The sequence below is a fragment of the Stomoxys calcitrans genome, chromosome 4, assembly GCF_963082655.1.
Source record: "Stomoxys calcitrans chromosome 4, idStoCalc2.1, whole genome shotgun sequence".
Lineage (NCBI taxonomy): Eukaryota > Metazoa > Arthropoda > Insecta > Diptera > Muscidae > Stomoxys > Stomoxys calcitrans.
In genome coordinates, this window is record NC_081555.1 from 117033725 (window position 1) to 117060036 (window position 26312).

A 26312-nucleotide genomic window follows, 5' to 3' on the forward strand; every position below is an offset into this window, starting at 1 on the left:
TACTCCTACCGAGCCTCGTAGGAGAATTTCCATTCGCCGAGTACAACCGCACACATTTCCCGTGGCTTCAATTAGTCCAGGCCTTGTGATAGGACGGTCCTCGTGGCACTGGACCTATCGAAGGCATTCGACACGGTCAACCATGTTAAACCATTTGAGGACATTATCAATTCGCTGGGTCGCTTATTACCTGTGCGGTCGTCAGTAATTTGTAGAACTTGGTGATAAGAAGTACAAGCACCGTAGAGTTAAACAGGATGGTCCTCAAGGCGGTGTGATAACCGGCACTGTTAAGCCTCTACCTATCCTTCATTCCACCCCCTCCAGAAAACGCAGATATCGTATCATATGCGGGCGATGTTGTTGTTGTAGCAGTGTGTCGTAAACTGAGGCGGCTGCCCTTGCCGATGAAAGACGCCATCAGGCCAATCCGGTACGTACAACCGGCTGCCATAGGTGAGTAATTGTACGATCATGGCATCAGGCCCCCACTCATTGTTGACATCTGCGATAGGTTGAACGTCTACTTAAACGAACATGCCTCATATTTCGCTGCAAGAGATCTGAAGATATCTGCCACTAAATATTCAGCCACATAGTTCACTACAAATAGTCGTGAGATGAATACTGAGCTGACTGTGATGGTCGATGGTGAAATGATTCCAACCATCAAGTGTCCCAAAATACTTGGCATCACATTTGATAGCTCTTACACATTCTCCCCACATGCCACAGCAATTTAAAAAAGTAGAAACAAGGTCCTCAAGTTACTTGCCGGCAGCATTTGGAGCGCAGACAAAGTCTGTGCTATGTTATGAAACGCAATGCGTGGTCTCGGCAGCTCTGTGACACGCAGTGGAATACTATTCAGATCTTTGTGACGGGCTTTCTCCTCAGTTCTCATGTGAACCACCTCCATCAGGAGACAAAGTTGTCTAAGCAATACCTTTTGGGCTGTTATCGCAAAGACCATCCGAATCATCATCTTCTGGATAGATATCCACCGCCCAAAAGCCTTAAGGTAGATCTTCATGATCTAGGTTGGTTCAGCGCTACAAGAGAGAACCTCTAGATCAAGCGGCATATCAAGCGGGTCTAGACAACATTTATGCAGACACGGTAGCGGATGCTTTAAATAGCAACCGGGTGAATGAAGTCCTTGGACAACGACCGCCTCCCGTTGCACCTGAAGAAATTTATCTCCCCTTGATAAACCAGAGTAGTTCTGACTCAATTACTTTTCGTCAGATGCAGCCGCCTCAACTCATATTGAGCATGGATTGATACCGATGTGCAAGATGTATATTCCGATTCTGGTCAGGGACGATACATGTCACCTATTCAACTGCCCAGCCAGACCCACTCGACTCAGATCGAGATCCCTCTGGATGCACCCCATCTTAGTCGCAGAGACTCAACAGAATCAAGCAAACTAAAGATAGAATGCAAAAAACTGCTACAACAACAACTACTGGCCTAGGTGAGGCTCCATAGTGGCATGGGGCGGATTAATATCCGCACACTTTTCAACTTGACATAACATAAGCTAAGTTTCTTTTAAATCCGCCCTTGTACCCATCATCTATTATACTTCGAAAATTTAATTTATATATTTTTTGCCACACTTTTGCTTTTAAATTAATTTTCACCAAAGCTATACACAACGATACGTTGGCATTTATTTCAAAAAACAGAATGTTTTGCATTATTCATTGCATTTGCATTTGCTTTGTGTTTTGTTTTCGCCCCAAAGCTCAAATGTAAAATTTATATGCAATTTGTTCTCATTTCTATTACATGAACATTATAATTAATTAAAGTGCCACCTTATGCGAGGAGCCCCACACGGGATTGAGGAAATCATTTTGCATATCTCACACAAACAGAGAAATGAATGAGTGTATGGTTAATGGGCTCGTGAGCGTGTGTGTATGTGTGTGTGTCAAGACAACAAGTGCCTGAGAAACAAACACTTTTCTATTATTTTTAAATGAATGCAATTTTTCTTTGAAAATCACCACTTGTGCCGAAAAATATAAAGTCTTTCGCAACCCCCTTTTCTTCCGGAAATACGGCCTATGGACCACAGACGACAAAGGAAACAAAATTGCCATTAAAGGGGAGAAATGAAATAAAATAAAATAAAATTAAAAAAAAAATAAAATAAATCAAAATAAAATAAAATAAATTAAAATATAAAATAAAATAAAATAAAATAAAATAAAATAAAATAAAATAAAATAAAATAAAATAAAATAAAATAAAATAAAATAAAATAAAATAAAATAAAATAAAATAAAATAAAATAAAATAAAATAAAATAAAATAAAATAAAATAAAATAAAATAAAATGAAATGGAATGAAAAGAAATTAAATAAAAAATAAAATAAAATAACATAAAATAAAATAAAATGAAATAAAATAAAAAAATATAAAATAAAATAAAATAAAATAAAATAAAAATAAAATAAAATAAAATAAAATAAAATAAAATAAAATAAAATAAAATAAAATAAAATAAAATAAAATAAAATAAACTAAAATGAAATGGAATGAAATTAAATGAAATGAAATAAAATGAAATGTAATGAAATGAAATGAAATGAAATGAAATGAAATGAAATGAAATGAAATGAAATGAAATTAAATGAAATTAAATGAAATGAAATGAAATGAAACGAAATGAAATGGAATAAAATAAAATGAAATAAAATAAAATAAAATTAAAAAAAAAATAAAATTAAATTAAATAAAATAAACGAAATGAAATAAAAGAAATTAAAAAAAAAATAAAATTATATAAAATAAAATGATGGATAAAATATAATAAAGATGACAATGCACCCATGTAAATGTCGTCTGATGGTGTTGGAAAATAATGTAGTATTACATCTGCTAATGTCATTGTTTCTGAGAGCAATAAAAATTTTAATATAAAATGCGGGTATGTATGTGTTATATAGTCAATATATAAAATTAATAGATTTATAAACATATTTGTATACAATCACATTAACATACATATCTATATGCCTACTATAGTATACGATTGCTGTAGGTCTCAAATCAACATCACATGTATGCTATTAATTACACTCTAAGGACTAAGGATGTGTAATCAAATCGCAACCAAATGAAATGTGTTGATTAGTTTTACAAGGAATGCATGTTAAGTGAGACCAGCACAACATAAGTGTGATGTTGATGTTTTAGTAAAGTGGTTTCCAATAACAGCATACGAGGTGTGATGAAAAAATAAATGTTTCTTTCAAATTTCGTGAGTTACGTATGTTTGATTTTCTATTTCTTTTTCTGTTATGTTGGTACACATATCTGTCATATACGTATGCTGGTAATATCTGTCATTTTGGATTGTCAGTTAGTTTTTGACAGATAGAAAAGATAGTTGTGTTTTGGTGTGCTCTTCGAATTTTTTAATTTTTGAAAAAAAAAAATGGATCAAAGAAACTGAATTAAGTTTAGTGTAACCAAAAAGCGCGTATTTAGAAGCGTTTCGAGTATTGGAAGAAACAGAAAAAAGTGGAAAAATATTTGAAGGGGTTTACTTTGAGGGAGAGAAGATAGGAGATAGTAACTCATGAATAAATACTTATTGAAAAAATTTTAAACATCGATTATTTAATGATCAGACCTCGTACATATACATAACAATTGAAATCAATTGAGGGTTAATTGATTCCAGGAAACATTTGATGTGTCATTTAAAGCATTTGAGGAAATAATCGTACATGTATTCCATAATAAAACGGTTTCCAGAAATTTTCGAATTAAACAATTTATTTATTTATTTATCCTTATTTATAAGTTGGAGGTTAAGTTGATTGCCTTGAGAAACATGTATGAGAAAAGGAATTTAAGAATGCTTGTGACAAAAATTTACGATTTTATATCCAATATCAATACCCGTTGTAACATTTTATATTTTTCAACCAATTTCTCAAACTTTCCTTTGAGAAAGGGTACTAAAACTACACTCCCCTTTGGGAAAGGGGAGTGTAGTGTAAAGATGCTTGTGAAAAAAATTTACGATTTTATATCCAATATCAATACCCGTTGTAACTTTTTATATTTGTTAACCAATTTCTCAAACTTTCCTTTGAGAAAGGGTACTAAAACTACACTCCCCTTTGGGAAAGGGGAGTGTAGTGTAAGAGCCCTTGAAAAATTTAACTAAAACTAAAATTTTCTTGAGAAAGGGTGCCCTTTCCTTTGGGAAAGAAAACAAAAACTACCCATTTCTTTGGGAAAGGGTACTAAAACTACCCCTTCATTAGGGAAAGTGTACCAAAACTACCTTTACCTTTTTGAAAGGATGCTAAAACTATCCTTTCCTTTGGGAAAGGTACTAAAACTAACCATTCCTTTGGGAAAGGGTACTAAAACTACCCCTTCATTAGGGAAAGTGTACCAAAACTACCTTTACCTTTTTTAAAGGATGCTAAAACTATCCTTTCCTTTGGGAAAGGTACTAAAACTAACCATTCCTTTGGGAAAGGGTACTAAAACAACCCATTACTTTGGGAAACCGTACTAAACTATCCTTTCCTTTGGGAAATGGTACAAGAACTACCCTTTCTTTTGGGAAGAGATACCACAACTATCTATCCTTTAGGGAAAGGCTACTAAAACTACCCTTTCCTTGAGGAAAGGGTACTAAAACTATCCTTTCCTTTGGGGAAAGGGTACTTAAACTACCCTTTTCTCTGGGAAAGGGTACTAAAACAGCCTTCTTTTAGTTTAAACTGGAAGGCTCCTTAAACTGCCCTGGAAAGGGTATGGAAACTATCCTTTCCTTCGGGAAATTGTACTTAAACTACCATTTCCTTTGGGAAAGGATGCTAATACTACCCTTTTCTTTGGGTAATGGTACTAAAACTACCTTTTCTTTAGAGAAGGGGTGCTAAAACAACACATTTCTTTATAAAAGGGTACTAGTACTACCATTCCCTTTGGGCACGGTTACTAAAGGGGTACCAAAGGGTACCAATACTATCCTTTCCCTCAGAAAAGGATACATAAACTATCCTTTTCTTTGAGAAGCGGTACTAAAACTACCCTTTCCTTTCCTAAAACTCCTCTTTTCTTTGAACAAGGCTACTAAAACTACTCTTTCCTTTGGGTAGGGGTACTAAAACTACCTATTCTCTTAGAAAAGGGTACTAAAACTACCTATTCTCTTAGAAAAGGGTACTAAAACTACCCTTTTCTTTGAGAAGCGGTACTTAAGCTACCCTTTCTTTTGGGAAGGGTAGTTTAAGGCTACTAAATCTACCCTTTTCGTTGGGAAGCCGTACTAAAACTACCCTTTTCTTTGGGAAGCGTTACTAAAACTGCCCTTTTCTTTTGGGAAAGGGTACTAAAACTACCCTTTTCTTTGGGGAAAGGGTACTGAAACTACCCTTTTCTTTGGGAAAGTTACTAAAATTACATTTTCCTTTAGGGAAAGGTACTAAGACACCCATTCCTTTGGAAATGGGTACTGAAACTACCCTTTTTTTGGGAAAGGGTACTCAATTTACCCCTTCCTTTGGGAAAGGAAACTAAACCTACCGTTGCCTATGGGAAAGGGTACTAAAACTAGCCTTTCCTTTGGGAAATGGTACTAAAGCTAGCCTTTCCTTTGAATAAGGTTACTAAAGCTAACCTTTCCTTTGGTAAGGGGTTCTGAAACTACCTTTTACTTTGAAAATGGTACTTGAGCTACCCTTTGCTTTGGATAAGGGTACTAAAACAACCCTTTTCTTTAGGATAATGTACTCAACCTACCCTTTCCTCTGGGAAACTTTACAAACTCTACACATTCCGTTGGAATGGGTACTTTTTCCGTTGAGAAAAAGTACTAAAAATGAATATGGCAGAGGCAATTCTTTTGGCCTAGAGACAATGCATTGTAACTGAGGAAAATGGGTTCAGATTCCGATAGCTCTCACATAGAGGCTGACTTACAAAATTTAACAATGCAAATTTTGGATACCGTTATACTGCTGTGTTTAAATATCGTATCGAAACTAAGCAAATATGGGCTTTGTATAAATGTACCAAGACCATCAGAAAAAAATGTCAGCGATGGTTATCCCCTCCTAATGCTGGCGGCATATATGAGGTACTATGCTATGTTAAAACTTCTTCTCCAAAAGAGGACTCGGCTTTAAAAAGGAAGCCCATTATCATTAACGGATTGCACTCATTGATGTGTGAGAAGTTTGGCTTTGTCCCTTTCTGGAATGCCCATGGGCAAATTTGCATATAATGCAAAATTTAGTACCGCGGCAATTTGAAACACTATGCATTGTTCGAATACAAAGTGACTAACATTTTGGAATTTAGGCATATTTTAGCCTGATTTGGACTAAAACAGCAATTATGTGGTCATTTGTTAACCAAATCTCACAATACTTAGCACGAGTTTTATGTTGTTCCCATGTATATATGTGGCCCGACTTTTTATCAACCAAAATTCTCAACATTTTGCATAACGCTTTGTCTTCGACAGCCGTAATATGTCTGGGCTTTTGCCGAAATCGATCTAGAGTTAGAAATAACTCCCATTTGTATGTACTGTCCTATTAACCTTTGTCAGCGCATTTCTCAACCTATCTTCGCAAAATTTTGCACAATGCCTTTTTTTTCAGACTTTTACTATGTGTAAGGAATGTGGTCTAAATCGATCCTATTTAAAATTGGCATATATCCTCCTCTTAAGAGTGTTGACATTTTTTTTACATTTGTCTGTCCGTCCATTAGTCTTTCGAGAGCATTCTCAATTCGGGACGAATAAGCCTAGCCGCTTGAAATTCTGCACAAATACTTCTTATTAGATTCGATCGATATTGTTCGGTATTTTGTATATTTCGAGTATCTAGAGGGCGCAAATAAAAACCATATAAACCGATCTGTTGAGGCGCCGATTATCAAAAAAAAAACGAAAGCGTATTTTCAGCTTATTTATTCAGACAGCTAAAATCTGGAAATTCATTTTATTATTTCAATAATTTGTTACAGGGGTTTTCTTATTACTCTTTCTTTTATACATACACTTGTGCTTTACATTAGGAGCTTATTTTAATCGGTCGCTTTTACATTGACGTCACAGTCTCGATGAATAATTTAATTTTCTTTTCAAGAGATGTTAGACGAAAGAGTGAATGTCTATACGTTTTGCATTCTCTTTCTTCTTCATCATTTTTTTCCGCATATCATGTTGTCAGTGGTGGAGTGTTGTAAAGCGTAGCGTCTAGTTGTCATGATTGACAAGCCAAGCCAGAGTTGTACAATTTTGCACCGCAACACGATCTCTCAGTTCGCCTTCTTGAGCTTCTAAAAGACACATAAACCGATTTCTCTGTTTGTCGTCTTGTGCTTCTAGAAGCCACATTTATTACCCGTTTTGGTTGAAAATTTGCATGTGTTGTTTGGTTATGACTTCCAATACCCGTACCAAGTACATTGATAGAAAAACTACGGTACTTGACCAATACCACCTGGTATTATTTTGTGTACATCATTGGCAAAGATTTTTAATACCATTTGGTATCAATTCAATACTTTTTTTTAATAATTAACATAAATAATCAAAATAAAATTATGGTGGCATAATCAATAACAGTGTGGTACTAAAGCCAATAACGGAATGGTGCCAAAACTATTTACATATTAGTATTAAAACCAATACCAGTTTGGTAATAAGGCTAATACCAAACGGTAATGTTTTCGTATAATACGGTGCTGCTTTACTATCAATACCGTATGGTACTGAAATGAGCATGTTTGGTAACTTGAACTTTTCTCTGGGTGTTTTTTGTGCTAGCTGATCTATACCCTGAAAAAGCTTCCATATAAACTGATCTCCAGATTTGATTTCTTTAGCTTCGAGAGGGTGCGACTATTATCCGATTTGGCTGAAATTTAGAATGTGGTGTTTCGCACTGACAAAATCGAAACCTAATGCATCATATTTCCCTAAATTGTATCCAAAACAAAATGCCATAGAGCGTAAGACACGTTGTCACGTTGTCAAGACAAGTTGTCACATTTTCTTTGGGCCCTCATAATTATTAAACATGCAACACTCTTCATCAAAAAATGAGTAACTTGAAACGCTTAATTAAATTTTATTTTGACATATTCTTGTCATTTCCGCCCCCAACAGAATTCCCTTGACGGAACATTCTCACTCAAAGTATGAAAACAAAACTATCAGATCAAAAAAAAAAAATGAGAACCCTTGTCGTCCATGCGTTGTGAGAAAAAGCAACAACCTTGAACCATTTCCTCCATATGCGTCACTTCTTTGAATTACATTATAGGCATACGTTCATCTTCGAAACGAAACGAAAAAAATCTACAATGTCCACAAAGGCAAGCAGGCAGGCATACAGGCAGTCAAACATCAGCAGTCACCAAACATTGGAGCCTTAACAAATGGGACTTAATTTGAATTTCCGTCAGTGCTCGACATGACATACTTGATATAAATATAATAAGCAAACATTTCTGGCCAACCAAAAAAAGTATTGCATTTTTTTTTTGGTGGCATTTTCTCGTAAGGCAAGAGAAATAGAAACACACATTCAACACCCGGCAATATTTGAATACAACATGAAACGTGTTTCCGTTTGTTAAACCACAAAAACGTTTGCAGCACACGAACTTTTACTATTTGCACAAAGAAAGAAGTCTTTATGAGTTAAGGAGAACATATGTCATGAAATCCAAATAGTCTTTATAGATAGATTGGAGCTATTCAGCCGAAGTTCGTTTGCGTACTCTATTTGGGAAGTTTGGTAAATAAATGCGCTTGCGGTGGGTCTAGGAGTGAAAATCGAGCGATATATATATGAGAGCTATATCTAAATCTGAACCGATTGCTATGAAATTCACCAGTAATGTCTAGAGTCATAAGAAACTCCTTCTTGCCAAATTTCGAGAGAATCGGGTAACCAATGATCATCTTATTGCTGTATTACTGCAAATCGGACGAACATATATATGGGAGCTATATGCAAACCTGAACCGATTACTATGAAATTCACCAATAATGTCTAGAGTCATAAGAAAATCCCTCTTGCCAAATTTCGGGAAAATCGGTTAACAAATGACCATTTTATTGCTGTATTACAGCAAATCGGACGAACATATATATGGAAGCTATATCCAAATCTGAACCGATTTCTATGATATTCACCATTAATATCGAGAGACATTAAAAAATCGTTCTTGTCAAATTTCCACATCCTTACAAGATCATATCGGATAAAAGATTATATGGGAGTTATATCGAAACCTGTGCCAATTTTGATGACATATACTGGGACGTCAAATAAAACATCCCCCGCCCTATATTGTAAAGATGTGACCTATAGATGTGGTTTTTACTGCCTTAAAAGTCCATATCGAATGAAATATATACACTGGAGCTATATCTAAATCAGGACCGATTTTAATGAAATTTTGCGCACGTATTGGAACGTCAAATAAAACGTCTCGTGCAAAATCGGACGAAAATTTTGATTTCTACAGGCTAAAGTCTATTTCGGATGAAAGATATATCGGGGATCGATATCTAAATCTACACCGAATTTTATGAAATTTTGCATGTCAAATAAAACACCTCGTACAACATCTTGTTAAGGTTGAACTTAAATAGACCATATCGGCCAAAAGACTTATATGTGAGCTATGTCTTAATCTAGAGTGATTTATATGAAACTTTGCACTCGCATAGGGAATTTAAATAAACCAACTTACGCAAAATTTTGTAAAAATCGGGCCAAAATTGTGCCTACTACAGCCTTTGGAGTCCAAATCGGATAAAAGATATATATGGGAGGTATATCTAAATCTGAGACGATTTTTATGAAATTTTGCACACTTATGAAGACGTCAAATAAAGCATACCATTGAAACTTTAAAGAAAACACTTCGTGCAAAATTTTGTACAGATCCGATCAAAATTTAGGCTGCTATAGCCTTAAAATTCCATATCGGATGAAAGTTATATATGGGAGTTATATCTAACTCTGGGCCGATTTTGACGAAATTTTGCACACATATGAGTACGTTGAATAAAACACCCCATGCCAAATTTTGTAAAGATCGGACCAAAATTGTTGCTTCTAGAGCCTTAAAAGGCGATATCGGATGAAAGATATATATATCTAAATCTGAACCGATCTTTATGCAATTTTGCACATATATGACGTAGTTGAATAGCACACTCCATGCCAAATTTTGACAAGATCGGACCAAAACTGTGGCTTCTAGAGCCTTAAAAGGCGATATCGGATGAAAGATATATATGGGAGCTATATCCTAATCTGAGCCGATTTTTTTTCCAAATCAAAAATAGTAATAGTTGGGCCAAAAAAGAGACTTGGGCCAAATTTAATGACAATCGGATAATAAATGCGACCTGTAACTTGATCACAAGAATACATGGACAGACAGACGGACATAGCTAAATCGAATCAGAAAGTGATTCTAAGCCAATTGGTATACTTATCAATCGGGATTTCAACCAAATCGCACTCTACGTGCAAAATTTAAGTTAAATCAGACGAGAACTGCGCCCTCTAGAGGCTCAAGAAGTCAAGACCCAAGATCGGTTTATATGGCATATAGCTGCCACATGGACCGATATGAACTATTCTTAGCGTAGTTGTTGAAAGTGCTACCAAAACACTACGTGCGAAATTTCAATAAAATCGAACGAGAATTGCGCCCTCTAGAGGCTCAAGAAATGTTTCAAACAGAATGACGAAATTAGTATACTCCCATCCTATGGTGGAGGGTATAAAAATTAAGATATTGAGATGAAACTTTGCAGCGATTATTGTTATGTCTACAGGCAGGTTAAATAAGAACATGGCTACACAGGACTATATACTGATATAGCCTCCTCATAGTCTGATCGCCCGAGTCAGGGTCTTAGGCTCATAAAAGCTGTATTTATTACTCGATTAGTTCGAAAATTGACACAATAATTTGTATTAGAGTCCCCAACATCTGTACTTTGTATGGTCTAAATCGGACTATATTTTAATTTAGCACCCATGTACAGCAATCTTTTAATATAGGTTAGGTTAGGTTGAGTGGGTTGCCCACCAAAGTGAGTTCACTCGGAGGCCAGTTTGACCCATTATGCTATCCTAGAAAGAAAGGCAAGAGAAAGGAGAAGTGAAACTTATGACAAGAGGTTATACACGAATAAAAGAACAACAGGAGGAATGAAGAACCCAAGCGGGGGTTGAAAAACGTCCATCCCCATGAAAGCATGGATGTAAATACGCCGGATCTTATGGCACCCCCCGTCGAAACCACACTGTTCCCTCAACAAATCTCAGGAGACCTACCAGAGGTACGTTCGCAAGTTCACCCAGATCACAGTTGTTCTGCAGATCCGGACATGAACACAGCAAGTTCTCGATAGTCTCCTCCTCATCCTCGCCGAGGCAACTCCTGGAGAAATCATTGTATACCGCACAATGATACAATGCACGCCGCCATGCGGCCTATGGCTATATGGTTATGACTCCTGTTCAGATACTCATCGACCGCTTAGCGCACGCCAGCAACTCACACGTCCTCCCCCGGTCGATGGCAGGTCTGAGCGCCTTTGCAGGCCGGCAATTATCCACCTAGTTCCATCTTGCCACCGACGCCGCCCTGGCCATCCCCTCTACTGTGTTCAGTAGCTCGACAAATGGCACGTAGGCAAGATCGGTGGTTGGTCCGCCCGACGCAGACGAGCCCCTCCTGGCGCACTCGTCCGCCCTCTCATTTCCTGGAATACCCTCATTGTCCAAAACCCCATATCAGCGTCACATGGTGGACAGATATAAAGTCTAAGGCCAAAAAAATCTTAATTTACTACCTGATAAGGTCGAATTTTAGACAATAATTTGTGTTAAAATCCTTAATATCCGATCCGAGAATGGTACAAATCGGTCTTTGTCTTCGTATAGCACCCATATACATCGATCTCCCGATTTAAGGTCTCAGGTCCATAAAAGCCGCATTTATTTTCTGAAATATCCAAATCGTTCTTTTTCTTTATGTAGCTCCCATATAAATCGACCTCCCGATTTAAGGCCTCAGGCCCATAAAATCCGGATTTATTGCCCGATTTCACTGAAAATAAACACAGTAAGCTGTATTAGGTGTCCATGCCGACTATGGTTTCGATTGGACAATATTTGGTATAGCCATAAAGATCGATTTCCCAATTGAAGGCCTTTAACCCCTAAATAGCGAATTTATTACCCGATTTCGTTTTCCTGAAATTAAGTACTGTGAGCTTTTTAAATTCCTAAATATCCTCCCCGAATATCATGCTGATCGCATAACATTTGCACCTTGGCTGAAATGTTGCGCAAATATGGTCTGAACCGATCCATAACCTGTTACTATAGCTCGCAGACAAACCGAACTCCCGATTTTACTACATGAGCATCTAGAGGGCGCATTTCTTATTCGATTTGGCTGAAATTGTTAATCGTGACTTTTTCTATGACTCGTGCCAAATTTGGTCTGAACCGGTCGATAACCTTATGCAGCTCCCATATATAAACTGAGCACCCGATAATACTTCTTGAGTCTGTAGAGGGCGTAATTCTTATCAGCTTTGGCTGAAATTTTGCAAAATGTCATTTACTATGGTCTCCAACATCCAAGTATGGTCAGAATCGGTTCATAACCTGATATAGCTCCAATAGCAAAGCAATTCTTAATCATTGGGCTTTCGTTGTCTAAAAAGAGGTATCGGGCAAAAAACCTGACAAATGCGATCCATGGTGGAAGTTATATAAGATTTGGCACGGCTGAACTTAGCTCAGTTTTATTTGTATTTCATAGACCTGTTAAGTTCAGTGGCGTAGTAAATTGAGGTACCCCTCGATATTTGAAGTGACTTTGGTCAAGATCGGGATTCATTTGGATATGGCAGTCATACTATATTCCGATTTCCCAATTTAGGGTCTTGTGCCCTTAATAGCCATATATATTGTTGATTTCGGAGAAATGTAGCACATCGAATTGTGCTAGACCCTTGATATTCCCACTGATTATGGTCCTTATTCATACAAACGGATATTGTCCGGCTGCGGACCATAGGGTAATCTGTTTCTATTAGAATAGCACCCAAAAAAAGGCAGAAAAATGTTTTTTTTGCTTTGTAATAGCATTTGACTGCTTTCCTAGATCGCAAGAGGAGGTACGTTGTCATAGAGTTTAAACTTGAAACGGACAGCAATCATAGATAAGTGAGAAGCCCCCAATTCCTATTGTCCATGTTCCGGTTGCTCCTGCTCATTAATAGAACAGTCATACGCAAATTTGGATTTTGTTGGGTATAATGCAATTCAAGGATAGCGAGAACCGTTGCCGTTGTCTAGCATTCGAAGCCATCAGTACAACTTCAAACAGATGCACAGATTCAAGTGTATACCATGGGAGTAGTATAATTGTGTAGACGAAAAATCTGCCCATTCACAAAAATACATGCATTGGGAAAAGTACAGCTAATAGACAGGGTTGTGCTTAATGTGGTTATATATCATAGAGGCGTTTTCACAATACATTCAGTATAAGATCCGCACGTACAGCCCTTGAAGCTTTCACACCTAATATGGCTGATGAGTAATTCTAACCAAATTACGAAACACGTCCCATAGTGGTTGGTGTGTTTTGCGATCTCTGGCTTTCCTTTTCCGTTTGCAAAACAAATCTCCGATCACTGAGCTCATCTCGAAAGAGAAACAAACAAAAATTGAGAAGTTAAATAATCTTCCCCTTTAGAGGCAAAAATAAGAAGAAAAGTGTTCGGCCGGGTCAAACTTTGGATACCCACCACCTCGTGTATATATGTAAACCACCTTTCGTAATAATCCGGTGAAAATACATAATTTATGCCCCAATAGCAGCTATATCGAAATATGGTGCGATTTGGACCAAATTCCGATTGATTCCAAATCTGAACCGATCTGGGCCAAATTGAAGAGGGATGTCTAAGGCCCACATTTCGGCGAAATCGGACAATAAATGTAGCTTTTATGGGCCAAAGACCCTAAATCAAGAGATTTGCCTATATGCCAGCTATATTCAAAAATTGACCGATCTGATCCAAATTGAAGAGGGATATCGAAGGGCCTAACACAACTCACTTTCCCAAATTTCGGCGAAATCGGACAACACATGCGTCTTTTATGGGCCCAAGATCTTAAATCGAGAGATTGGCAACTATATCCAAATCTGGACCGATTTGGCCCAAATTAAAGAGCGATGTCGATTGGCCTAACACAACGCACTCCCCAATTTTCGGCGAAATCGGATTATAAATGCGGCTTTTATGGGCCCAAGATCTTAAATCGAGAGATTGGCCTATATGGCAGCTATATCCAAATCTGGACCGATTTGGCCCAAATTAAAGAGCGATGTCGATTGGCCTAACACAACGCACTCCCCAAATTTCGGCGAAATCGGACAATAAATGTAGCTTTTATGGGCCAAAGACCTTAAATCAAGAGATTGGCCTATATGGCAGCTATATTCAAAAATTGACCGATCTGATCCAAATTGAAGAGGGATATCGAAGGGCCTAACACAACTCACTTTCCCAAATTTCGGCGAAATCGGACAACACATGTGTCTTTTATGGGCCCAAGATCTTAAATCGAGAGATTGGCAGCTATATCCAAATCTGGACCGATTTGGCCCAAATTAAAGAGCGATGTCGATTGGCCTAACACAACGCACTCCCCAATTTTCGGCGAAATCGGATTATAAATGCGGCTTTTATGGGCCCAAGATCTTAAATCGAGAGATTGGCCTATATGGCAGCTATATCCAAATCTGGACCGATTTGGCCCAAATTAAAGAGCGATGTCGATTGGCCTAACACAACGCACTCCCCAAATTTCGGCGAAATCGGACAATAAATGTAGCTTTTATGGGCCAAAGACCTTAAATCAAGAGATTTGCCTATATGCCAGCTATATTCAAAAATTGACCGATCTGATCCAAATTGAAGAGGGATATCGAAGGGCCTAACACAACTCACTTTCCCAAATTTCGACGAAATCGGACAACACATGCGTCTTTTATGGGCCCAAGATCTTAAATCGAGAGATTGGCAGCTATATCCAAATCTGGACCGATTTGGCCCAAATTAAAGAGCGATGTCGATTGGCCTAACACAACGCACTCCCCAATTTTCGGCGAAATCGGATTATAAATGCGGCTTTTATGGGCCCAAGATCTTAAATCGAGAGATTGGCCTATATGGCAGCTATATCCAAATCTGGACCGATTTGGCCCAAATTAAAGAGCGATGTCGATTGGCCTAACACAACGCACTCCCCAAATTTCGGCGAAATCGGACAATAAATGTAGCTTTTATGGGCCAAAGACCTTAAATCAAGAGATTTGCCTATATGCCAGCTATATTCAAAAATTGACCGATCTGATCCAAATTGAAGAGGGATATCGAAGGGCCTAACACAACTCACTTTCCCAAATTTCGGCGAAATCGGACAACACATGTGTCTTTAATGGGCCCAAGATCTTAAATCGAGAGATCGGTCCATATGGCAGCTATTGTATATCCAAATCTAGACCGATCAGGGTCAACTTGAAGAACAATGTCAAGTGGCCTAACAACAACTCATTGTCCCACATTGTCGGATTATAAATGCGTCTTTTATGAGCCCAAGACCCTATATCGAGAGATCGGTCTATATGGCAGCTATATCCAAATCTGGACCAATCTGAGCCAAATTGAAGAAGGATGTGGAAGGGCCTTACACAACTCACTTTCCCAAATTTCGGCGAAATCGGACAATAAATGCTCCTTTTATGGGTCCAAAACCCTAAATCGAGAGATCGGTCTATATGGCAGCTATATTCAAATCTAGACCTGATCTCAGTCAAATTGAAGAAGGATCTCGAAGGGCCTAACACAACTCACTTTCCCAAATTTCGACGAAATCGGAAAATAAATGCGTCTTTTAAAGGCCCAAGACCTTAAATCGAGAGATCGGTCCATATAACAGCTATATAGAAATCTGGACCGATCTGGGTCAACTTGAAGAAGGATGTCGAAGGCCCTAACACAACACGAACAATAAATGCTCCTTTTATGGGCCCAAAACCTTAAATCGAGAGATCCGTCTATATGGCAGCTATATCCAAATCTGGACCGATCTGGACCAAATTGAAGAGAGATGTCGAGTGGCCTAACACAACTCACTGTACCAAACTTCGGTGACATTGGACAATAAATGCGCCTTTTATGGGACCAAAACCTTAAATAGAAAAATCGGTCTAGGTGACAGCTATATCCCAATCTGAACCGATATGAGCCAAATTGAGGAAGGATGTCGAAAATCCAAATTTTGGCAAAATCGGACAATAAATCCGCCTTTTATGAGCCCAATACCTTAAATCGAGAGATCGGTCTATATGGCAGCTGTATTCAAATCTAGACCGATCCGGACCAAATAAAGGAAGGATGTCGAAGGGCCTTACAAAACTCACTGTCCGAAATTTCGGCAAAATCGGACAATTAATGTGGCTTTTATGAGCCTAAGACCTTTAATCGTCATATCGGTCTATATGGGGGCTATATCAATAGCCCATCTTCGAACTTAACCTGTTTATGGACAAAAAAAAAGGAGTGTGAGCAAAGTATCAGCTCAATATCTCTATTCTTAAAGACAGTGGCGTGATTTCAACAGACGTACGAACATGGCTAGTTGGTCTTAGATTTTTACTACGATCAAGAATATATACTTTATAGGGTCGGAAATTGATATTTCGATGTGTTGCAAACGGAATGACAAAATCAATATATCCCCATCCTTCGGTGGTGGGCATAAAAACTCGAAAACTGCCTATAATCGAAATATATGAAAAAATTTCTGGAAATGCGATAAAAAGAAAATAGTTTTCGAAAATCGAATTTAGCCATAAAAATTTCTGAAATAGAAAGTTTTAGGAATTTTTGTCATAAAACGGTAGATAAATCTACCACAATTTAATGTTCATTAAATAATCGGCTATGCAACGTTCCACAGACTAAGTTGAGCTCTACTCAAATTCTACGCCAAAAAGTCCTTTGACCTCTTAGAGATAAAACTACACAATGAGCTATTTCTACCAGAATGAGAAGAGCATAAAAATTATTTTTATTTCGAAAATTAAATAAAACTCACATGAAAATAAATTAATGATAATTTTTGCTATTTTCATAAAGGGCTTATCTATCCTTCTTTCACAAGGAAGGTCATTAAAAACAATTCCCCCAAATATGCCCCATATATGCTTTATTACAAAACCAACAAACCAAAACTTTGAAATATTTCAGAAAACGAGAGAGAGTTTTATCCAACCCAAAAGTGTAACAAACAAAGCCTTGAGCTTAACTCTTATGTGTGCATATTTAATATTTGTTTGTTTCTTGTTGTTGTTGTTGTTCTTGAAATGTATTGGTGTGCCCCATATTAGATCGTCTGGGCATGTAGCAGTGAGGTTGTATGGGTGCGCGTTTGTGTGCTCTTGTGACCAGGGTGTTTGTTTTTAAGCCACAGCATAATTAAATATTAACAACAATTCTTTGTTTTTTTTTTGCCATGTTTCATACAACCATGACAGGTTATGAAAACAAGAGGGGAAATCTCCCTACCCCTACCCCCCATCTATAGAAAATAAAATTAAAAAAGACCTGCCCAAACAACAAAAAAAGTGTACACGCAAACACCGGAGAGGGAAATGTTTGCACAAAACTAACACGAAACTCTCACGCGCACTTATACACGCGCACACATACACACACACACACACCATTTCATAAAGTCTTGGCCCAGCTTATAAACATTGTACATTTGACACCTGAAATACTCTTTTGAGTGAACACACCGACACACACACACACACTCATGGCGGCATACATGGGAATCTTGTTTTTGTGGAAAATTACGAAATGCCACAAAAGTCTCAAAGGATTTCCTTTAAAAGCGCACACATTTAAAGGTCTCCCAGCAGCAAACACTTTTGTATTTTGCTGCATGAACATGGCAATCTCTTTAGATACGGTTTTCACAAATGTGAAAATTAAAACATTAACATTTATTCAAAAAACAAAAAAAAAAATTAAAAAGCAAAACAAACCAAAACTTTGGCAAATGTTTGCTTTGCTAAGGGCTTAACAATCTTTTGCAATTTTCATTAAAACACGTCTCGAAAAAACCGAAAACTTTGAAAGAGGCTATGCTCCCAGGGGTAATAGTATCATGTTTAATTTTACTAACAAGATTCTGTCGAGATTCCCCATTCGCTCAGTGGAGCTTTAAGGATATATGTAGATTACATGTTGCCCATACGGCATTCATGTCTTATGCTCTGAAAAGTGTATCAATATTACAATCCGCTTGAAATTTTGCACAGATACATTTTATTGAGATAGGTCGTTTGGGGATTGCAAGTGGGCGGCCATATCGGTACAGTTGTGGATATAGACCCCATATAAAAGTCACAGTGTGTATGGAAGAAGTAATGAAGCGCTTTATTAACTTTTGAGCACAATTTTCAGGAAACGAGGCGTCTGAAGAGTATCTTACTGAAATACGTTCGTAGGGGGTTGAGAAAATTGAATCTAAATCAAGAACCTTTAGGGCGATCAAAACTTTCTACACGTATAAATTGCCAGGCCCAGATAATGTATCAACAGCTGATTTACATGAATTTACAATGTAAACTTTATATCATATATACTGGAAGCTTAAAGATCTTCAGTGGGAGTTTTTACTACAAAAGCTGTTTTTTCGAAAATTAGGGTAATGGACCCTCCCCCTTACCTTAATTTTCAGAAACGCCAGATCTCGGTGATGGGTTTTGCGATTTAAGCGAAGTTTTGTTTGCTCTCATATAGTACCCTAAAAATAAAAATTTGGTACCCAAATTTCGGATGCGATACCTAGGGGGCTGCCCCACCCTAAAACCTACCAAACATATGTTTAGACCAATCACGACAATATGGGACTCAAATGATAGGTATTCAGGATAAGAAAGCTTATCTGATATCCAATTGTCGGACCAAGTGTTAGTTAATCTAACATATTTACCGACCATGGCAATATGGGACTCAAATGAAAGATATTTGCGAGTAGAATATGAATCTGATATCCAAATGTAGGACCACGTTTCTGGGGGTCCACCCCTTCTCCAAAACACCCCCCAAACTGGACTTATTTACTGACCATGGGAAGATGGGGCTTAAATAAAAGGTATTTAAATGTAGAATACGAATCTGATATCCAAATATGGGACCAGTGTTTGGGGGGCCGCCTCTCACCAAAAACATCCCCCAGAGGGGACAAATTTACGACCATAGCAATATGGGGCTCAAACGAAAGGTCTTTGGGAGTAAAGTACCAATCTGATATCAATATTCGGGAAAAGTGTCAATGGGGCCATCCCACCCCCACAACACCACCCAAATAGTAAGTATTTTTGACTATTGCAATATGAAGCTCAAATAAAAGGGTTTTTAAAGGGGAACACGAATCCGATATATATTTTCAAGGCCAACCCACTGAGTGCCCGCCAATCCCCCAAAACACCCCCCAAGCCGGTCATGTTTGCCGACTATGGAAAGATTGGGCTCAAATTAATGGTATGTGGGAGTAGAGCACGTATCTGATATCAACATTAGGGGCCAACTGTCTAGCGGACGTCCCACTACCATAACACCCCCCAAGCCGGCCATGTTTGCCAACTATGGAAATATGGGGCTCAAATTATGTTGGAGTAGACCACGTATCTGATATCAACATTAGGGGCCAACTGTCTAGGGGACGTCCCACTACCATAACAACCCCCAAATGGGACGTATTTTCTCACCAAGACAATTTGGGTCTTAAAGGGAGAGGAATTAAATATTTATAGTTTCTAGGGCCAATACCCCAAACCGGACGTATTTGCTGACTTTTGCAATAAGAAATTTAAATGAGATTAGAAAACGAATTTGATATCCCATTTTGAGGGCAATGACAATATGGGGTTCAAATAAATGATATATGAGAATAGAGCATGTTGCTGATATATTTTCCGGACTTAGTGTTTGGGTGATCACCCCAATCCCCAAAACACCCCTAAATCGGCCATATTTACCGACCATATCAATGTGGAGCTTAATTGAAAGGTATTGGGGGGTAGATCAAGAATTGATACCCATTTTCGGGACTAATTTTCTGGGGATCTACCCCTTTCCCAAAATACCCCACAAACAGCAACTTTTTAGTGACCATCGCAATATGGGGCTCAAATAAAGGTATTTGGGAGTAGAATACGAGTTTGATATCCAAATGTAGGACCATGTATTTAGGGCATCATCATCAAAGGGAAAACATTTTTCGACCATGCCAATATGTGGCTCAAATGAAAGGTATTTGAGATTAGAAAACGAATTTGATAACCTATTTTGAGGCCATGCGCTTGGGGGACGCCTCATCCTGTAAACTCCTCTTAAGCCAATGGCAATATGAGGTTTAAATAAATGGTATTTGGGAGAAGAGCACGATACTGATATTTTTTCAGGGCTAAGTATCTGGGGGAGCACCTCTCCCCCGAAAACACCACTAAATCAGACATCATGAGAATACCGGGCTGAAATTAAGTATTTCAAGAATGTAGTACACCTTACATCAAAACTTAAATTCTTAGACCAATGAAGATCATATGGGATTCAGATAAAGGCACTTATATTGTTAAACTGTTAGTCAAGTTAGCATGGTATTTCACTAAAAGATCTTCGAAAATAAATATTCCAAGGAAAATGTTTGTTCCATATAAAGTAAAAGAAGGAGCAGCGCGGCGGGCCCGGGTCAGCTAGTATATTCTAAAAAGTAAATCAATAGGATCTGTTTTTGCACATAAAAGGTCCCTTGTTCCCTTGTTCTTTAATCGTGAGCTTAATGCCATGGGCACCTCATACATGATGACTTCTTGGCAAAAATCCTCAAGTCCATCGCATAGGGTCGGTTCTAAACGATCGTCTATCCTGTGTAAGAATACCAATTCAGATTCCTATTTCAATTTTTATACTCAGCCTAGACTTATTCGCGTCAGAAATAGTTGATAGATTTGCAGATCGTTCGGACGGATCTCCTTTATATTAGAACAAATATTTCATAGAAGTAAAATCGGTTTACGTCTAGCTGCCCGAATCTTATGTACATACCTCCCACCAAGGCCAGCATTTGTCATGTTCTTTGTACACATATAATTTTAAGCTGAAATTATGGGCTCATTCAAGCTCATTGAAGGTTCTCAACTAGTCAAATCTACCGATCGGGTTTTATGAAACGAAAGTCATAACAGAAGTCTTTGTGGACAAGTTAAGCTACATCGTCTAAGATATGCGCCTTCTGGGGGCTGAAGAGATCAAATTGATTCGGATTTGGCTCATTTGAAATTCCAATTGATTCACTTCAATAAGAAGTAATTTGGGCAAAATTAGCTTCCGCTGCTAAAAAGTTTGTGTGATTTCAACAGATATAGGGACACTTAAAACTTCAATGCGATTGAGAAAGCATTGGGGTTTTCCACCAATATTTGGAAGTGTAACAAAGGGAATACCGAGATTCGAGTAATCTCATCTCATGCTAGAGCTTTTAAAATCCCAGTTTTCAAGGAAACATTTAACAAGTGTTGTTATTAAGGCAAATACAATAACTCTGAGTTCAAACTTCCATTCCAAAGCGTTGTCACATCAAATTGCCAAGTAATGTAGATTTGTCCATGAATATTACATTGTATCACACAGCATTTGAAGGGGATAATCACCGCTGAAAATTATTTCCGATGTTCGGATTCGAACCTGGACGTTCAGCGTCACAACGGGACATGTTAAACTCTGCGCTATTTTCCCTTATTCAAACTTTGCAGCGGCTTTATTGCCGAAATCTTAAAACGAAATCTTGCTCTTTGTGAGTAAAATGCAATAATTTATAACGGCCGCATATTCTTAGAAATTTTTCTTCATTTCTGTTCACATTTAGAATGAAAATTTCACAGAGGATAACGGTATTAACTTCGGCCGGGCCGAACTTTGGATACCCACCACCTCTGGTATACATATATTTACCACCTTTCATCATATTCCGCTGAAAATCGCATTATTTATGCAAATTTAGACCAAATTCGGCACGGATATTAAGTGGTCTAATAAATACAAGTCACTGTTCAGTTTGGTACAATATTGGTCGTTATAGTTTGATAAGCCTTTAAATAAGCCTTTTATGAGGCCAAGATCTTAATTTGAGACATCGGTCCACATGGTAGCGATATCCAAATCTGGACTGATCTGATCCATCCTCAAGAAGGATATCGAGGGGCCTAACACAACTCACTGTCCTAAATATCGACGAAATCGGACAATACGTGTGCCTTTTATGGGCCCAAGACCTTAAATCGAGAGATCAGTCTTTGTAGGAACTATATCCAAATCTGGACCGATCTGGGCCAAACTGAAGAAAGATGTAGAGTAGCCTAACAAAACTCACTGTCTAAAACATCAGCAAAGTCGGATAATAAATTTAGATTTTATGGGCCTAAGAATTAATCGGCAGATCGGTCTTTATGTGTAGAACAATACATTATTTCCAAAATTGTTACAGTCGCTCAATATACTGCAAGGTGTAGCTGTATACCAACTTTCAATCCATAGAGAAATTATTTTCATTACATTTATATAGAAATTTCGGAAAAATCTACTAGTTGCCCAATATAGACAGGAAAAATGTATCCGTATACCAATTTTAAGAAAGAAAGTACCATTTTATACTGTTTAGTGCGCAAATAAGAATTTCAACTGAATTTTTGCATGAGGTGTTTTATTATGACTTCCAACAACTGTGTTGAGTATAGTTCAAATCTTTCCATAACCTGATATAGCTGCCATATAAACCGATTTGGGGTATTGACTTCTTGAGCCACTAGAGGACGCAATTATTATCCGATTTTGCTGACATTTTGCATGAGGTGTTTTGTTGTGACTCTCAACAACTGTGTTGAGTATGGTTCAAATCGGTCCATTACCTGATTTGGCTGCCATATAAACCGATCTGGGGTCTTGACCTCTTGAGCCTCTAGAGGACGCAATTATTATCCGATTTGGTTGAAATTTTGCATGAGGTGGTTTCTTCGGACTTTCAACAACTGTGCATAGTATGGTTCAAATCGGTCCATAACCTTATATAACTGTCATATAAACCGATCTAGGGTCTTGAATTCTTGGGCCACTAGGGGGCGCAATTATTATCCGATTTAGCTGAAAATTTGTACAATGACTTCTCTCATGACCTATAACATACGTGTCGAAAATGCATGGCATTTTTTCTGATGGTTTATAGCCTTATGCAGCTCTTATTTACTTCCGATCTCCCTATTTTACTTGTTCAACCCCTTAAGTGCGCAATTTATACTAAATTTGGCTGAAATTTTATACAATGACTTCTCATATGGTTTCCAATATACAGTTCAATTATGGTCCGAAATGAACCATAAATTGATATTGTTCCAATAACATAGCAATTCTTTTCTTTTATCCTTTGTTTGCGTAAAAATAGATACCGTGGCAAGAACTCGACAAATGGGATCCATGGTGGAGGGTATATAAGATTCGGCCCGGCCGAACCGACCTATTCTCAAATACCTTTCACTTGAACTCCATATGGTTCCAACATTTTATAGCCACTGCTTTCGTTGACCCCCATAAATAACTTTTTACGGATGCTGACTGAGGAGTGATATGAACCCGACGATGTTGTAAAACTTCAAAAATCATTTATGTGATATCGCGACTTCAATACGTTCATTCGTACAAAATGTGCTCTTGCAATAAATCCGGTCTCTAGTTATTATCATACATAATCTGTAAATGCAGTTTTAACAAAATGATTTCCTTATTTAAAGATTTCCTCAGTTTTCCTGTCACGTTCACATTATTTTAATGGGCTTGAAAATAGGATCCTTTTAAAATTATCATCATATGTTTTTTGTAAACTTAACAAAAGGTATTGCGAATTATTTTCTTTGAATTATACTCAAAGTCACGTTTGTTGGAGATAATATTATTTTTTTGGTAACATACAGCCAATAAAATCACACTCACAGACTCGCACACTGCTGCTTCAAGCTTCGCTGCTTAATTTTATAAGGAGAACATGTGTCATATGGCCTCCAAACTAATTCAATTGGAAATTCCTATATATTTTTCTTTTTTGGGAGAAAAAGTCCTTCAATTTTATTTTTGTGTCTTGTTGAAATATCCAAAATGTAGTTAAGAGGATATATAAGAGGAACTTCAATTTCTTTGAATCCTTGTTTGTAGAAAGAGGAATACTAGATGAATATTTTCCTGCTCTTCCACAGAATAAGATGAAGTGGTGTTTTTGGCATATGGATTTGTTCTTGTTCATTGAATATTGATGGCAAGGCAAACATTGTATAGAATGGAGGCGGAAAAGGCAACTCGCAAAAGAACTCGACAACACTTTAGGCAACAACTCTTTGCAACTAAAAAATCAGTTTCGTTTCAACTTAAGTTTTCTTAACAAGTTTCATCTGCCATTGAGAAGGCAGAAGAAACTTAGCCACAAAAAAAATAAAACACACGCACAAAACAAACTCAACTCAACTTAACTCTACTCGGGGCCAAGTCTTTGCAAATCATGATATCGATATGAATAATTGATAGAGCAACAAAAAGGGGACATTGAACACAAGAGGAGAACACAATTTAATAAATTACTTTTATTTACATGCTCCAGAAAAGGTTGACGACGACGGCAACACAGATGACGTTAATGATGTATAGTGGTGGTGGTTTACTTGAAACTTTCTATTCTATATAATTTTTCTCTTTTTTCAACTTTTCTCCATTAAACGAGTTTAAATATTTAATTTGAATTTTTTTAAACAATATTTTTTTTCTTTTAAATTTTTCACTTTTTCTACTTTTAGGGTAAAGAGGGATAAAGGTTTAACACTAATTTTGTATTTTTTTTTATATATCTTTATTTCTTTCAATATTTAAAACTTTTTTTTTTAATTTTTAACAATTCTCCTTGTATTGGATTTTACAATCATTAACCATGTAACAACAATAAATATTTGAAAAATATTTTAATTGTATTCTTTCTTTATATATATCTACATGTATGATTTTTTTTCTTCTAATAAATCTTTTAAGTATTTTAAAACGTTAGAATTTTTTAAGATTCACCGTTAACATGTCATAACGTCGGAAAAGCTACACGAAAACTAATTGGGGAAATTGTGTGTGGAAATTACTGTGTGTCATCTGCACTCCCAACATTTTACTTAGCTTTTTCATAAAAGGGAAATTTCTCTAAATCTCAATACAACAGCTCTTTCACACACTCTCTCTCTCTCTCTCTCTTTGGGACCAACTCTCTGCCACTAACGTTCTCCCAAACATTCCTTGGCATCTGCTGTTTGTGTAAATGTTTGTTAAGGGAAATTTTTGTGCGAATTTTTTGTTGTTGTTGTTCCTCCAGTTTTTCAGGGAATATTTTGTTCCTCATTACTGCCATACACCTTACTCTCCTTGATTTTGACACATACTACAGTTTGTTTATTTGTGAGAGCTTTAAAACGAATTCGTATCAACGGCAAAGTTAATGGGGGTTTTCTTTCCTATTGTCGCTCTCTGTGTGTTTGTTGTAAAAAGGTTTTATGGCGTGAGAGAATTTTTTATTAATTTCGTATTTAAAAGTTTTGTTTGTTTTTTCTTTCTTTCCTTTCCATAGTCCCATATGGATGATATAAAAGCGAAAGTTTTCATAACCATATGGTAATTGTATCTACATTCAGTTTGTAAGCCATGGGTAACATAGAGGAAATACTTTCACTCCCTTGCTAAGCAAACCGTTTAGAACCTGTTGCAATAGTTTAGGGTAGGTCTAACCAAAGGGAAGTTTTTCTAAAGAGGCTGTAATGGTACATATTTTTTTTATCATCATTGTTCACAGAATAATTATTTTTATACGAATGATTTAATTTGCCATCACTGGCATTGACACATTAATTGGGTTTGTACAGTCCGTATGATGTTTTTTTTTTCAGTCTATCTGATATTCTGTTTATAACAACAGCAATCTATGATTAAGCACGAGGACTGTCGATGCTATGGAAATGACAAGAGGATGACGTTAGTGGCTCTCTTTTCCAGTCTGTTTCTATTTACTTTCGAGTTGGTATTTACAACAAAAGC

At 37.1% G+C, this 26312-nt stretch overlaps 1 protein-coding gene across 1 annotated transcript in view; it reads right to left on the reverse strand.

Annotated features, from left to right (window-relative positions):
• The window catches only part of LOC106087731 (uncharacterized), a 598301-nt gene extending 573050 nt beyond the window's left edge, over positions 1-25251 (reverse strand). The window contains exon 1 of the mRNA XM_059367647.1: positions 24828-25251. The gene's annotated coding sequence lies outside the window, so the exon portion shown is untranslated. The remainder of the gene's footprint in view (positions 1-24827) is intronic.
• Between the last annotated feature and the right edge of the window lie 1061 nt (positions 25252-26312).